The sequence below is a fragment of the Solanum pennellii genome, chromosome 9 (assembly GCF_001406875.1).
Source record: "Solanum pennellii chromosome 9, SPENNV200".
Lineage (NCBI taxonomy): Eukaryota > Viridiplantae > Streptophyta > Magnoliopsida > Solanales > Solanaceae > Solanum > Solanum pennellii.
The window spans coordinates 56395835-56398678 of record NC_028645.1 but is presented as its reverse complement, the minus strand read 5'-3'; positions in this window follow the sequence as shown (position 1 = coordinate 56398678).

The following is a 2844-nucleotide window of genomic DNA, read 5'->3' as shown; positions in this document are numbered from 1 at the left end:
CGGAACCTTACAATTTGCGAATCATATAGTTGATAAATTAAATAACAAAAAACTTATACTAAAATTCAAAATATTAGTATATCAAAAATAATATAAAGAAAAACATTGAAACTTTAGAGATAATAAATCTCCCCATGAGCAGGACTCTTAAACGACTACATTGTGGATATTATTGTTGACTTGTTGTTATGCTATGGGAGTAGGGTTCTTCAATTTATAGATGTCCAATTTTTTTCTCTAAGTAAAGAATAAACCAAATATAAAATATAATTATATTTTCTTTTAAAAAAATAAAAACAATTATGGTAATACTTTAATTTTTCTTTAAGAAAAGAAATAAACTTCAAGTAAGGAAAGAAAATCAAGCAAAATCCTAATAGAAAATAGATATGAACTTGAATTGAAAACTTGAATATCTATACATAAAACTAATATTCTTGGATTTGAAGTTTATATTTAACTAATTTTATAACTTCTTGTGCTGGGCAAATGAGGAAGCTCAACATCTAAAAAAGTTAATACAAGTTGCTTCTTTCATCAAAGTAGGAGATAATGTTGGTGCTTCTAAATTTCTAAAGTTCAAATACAATTATTTCCAATAATGTGTCTATCTCCATCTAGTATTGATACTTATCTTTAATTTTGTGATAATTTTTTTCTGTTGATCGAGTATTTGTTTAGCATATATACCAACAATAGTTGATCCTTTTGATGACAAAATTGATTTTTCTTTCAAGATCGATTTGTGTGCATCTAGTGTTGATATTAAACTTTAATTTAGGAATAATGTGTTTGTTTAGCATAAGTACAAACACTAGGTTATTTCATTTATGGCAAAATTGATTTTCTTGCAAGATCGATTAGTGTCCATCTAGTGTTGACACTTAGCTTTAAATTTAGGAATAATATGTTTTTTTAACATAAGTACATTTTCTTGCAAGATCGATTTGTGTCCATCTAGTGTTGACACTTAACTTTAAATTTACGAATAATATGTTTGTGTAACATCTCATAACTCATAATGGTCAAATATAATGTAAGAAATTAAAACTTATCACTTTTGGAAAGATACGGAAAAATTTGGAAAATTTCCTTAAGTTAAGAAAGTGAGTTTTGGTCATTTCAAATGGTCATAAGTTCTATATCAGGACGAGTTAGAGATAGTTCTTGATATGGTTGGGAAGCCTTGGAGAGATCTTTCCAATACCGCCGAGTTTGCTCTTTTTGATATTGTATGAGGGAGATATGCCTATCAGAAGTTGGGCTGGTGAAACGAAAAAAGTCCAATTATCGATTTAAGGAAGGGCAAACTAGTCTTTTCACTCATTTTATTTCCTATTCAGTTTTGAAATTTATTTGGGGTAAAATAAGTTTTAGTTCAGATTAGAAAATATATTTTACGCTTAGATCTTGGACAAAAGAGAAAAGAAGTAGTAAAATGGAGAAAGATCAAGGATTCGTCAAGAACGCTAAGGTTTTGCGAGTGGAATTCATCGGAGGTTATCCCTATCAGGGTATGTGAGATCTTTTTGTGTTGGGTTAGTTCACCCACATACCAACTTGTTTAATTCAACAATTTTAAGTAGATTTAATGATGAAAAGTGAAGTTCTTGAAGAACATTGTTGAATTCTTGTTGGTTGAGTTATTCCATGCCTGGAGTTAATTTTATTCGTGTTTTGGGGTTGCTTTTCGAGTCATATCTATTCAATATTGAGGGTACTAATGATCCTAAGTGTTTGGGGAAATAAACATGGGATTTTAGAGGGTTTAGAGTTGAAAAATGGAGAAGAAAATTTGAAAAGCCTGTCCGTAGGGCCCTGGGGTGCCGCGCCTCCCATAGCCCCACATTTTAGTCTCTTTCCGTAAGTATTTGGGGCGGCGCACTAGCCATAGAGCCACACCTTGACCTATGAAGTTTGAGGCCGGGCACCCCACGCCAAGGACACCTGCGCACCCCATTCATTCCCTATATATCCGTACTAGTTCCTACGTGATGTACCCATGTTTCCTAGTTGATTCCAGTACTCTAATGTACATCTAAACATCATGAAATCATCCATAAACATGAAATCATGAATCTTTAATCCGTAATACAATTCAAGAAAAATTAAGATCAAAGTCAATGAAGTTAAGAGTTACGTCTAAAATTTAAAAAATAATTCAAAAAAAAGTTCTTAAAGTTTTTCAAGAGTCTTTACTAAACATTTTAACTTCGTTTTAAGACTCAAATTTCAATTTGAGCAATGAGTAAAGAGTTGAGTTCATTTGTCAAAAGTTATATGGAACTAAGTATTCCCTAGATAGTTTATAAATGTTTCCACATTTAAGTTAAGAGGAAATTAAATTTCCCAAAAGAGTTTTGAACAAGAAAAGGGAACATTGATTCCAGAGAGCTTTATAAAGCTAAGTGTTGATCGATTATCTCAACCCAAAGAAAGGAAGTTGATTTTAAAAGCATTAAAGTATATTTTGCGAATAGTATTGGGCATCGATGTTGGGATGAGTTCATATGATTCAAGTCTCAATGAAAACCATGTAGCCATCATGGGTATTAATGAGTCATACTTTTTAGATGATCACGTAAGTTAAGCTAGTGGATCCACTAAGTTAAGTAAGGTTCTATACCGATGACAAGGTATAGGATGGTCCTTGGCAACGTGAGGTAAAACGTTGTACCATCACTTGGGCTCGTAGTGATGGTTGTCGGTTAGAGAATCTCCCACAAAAAGTATATTATATACATATATAATTAAAGTTAAGTTTGTTTTTGCATTTCTTTAACGAACTGAGTTGTTTACAAGTTATATATATATATATATATATATATATATATATATATATAT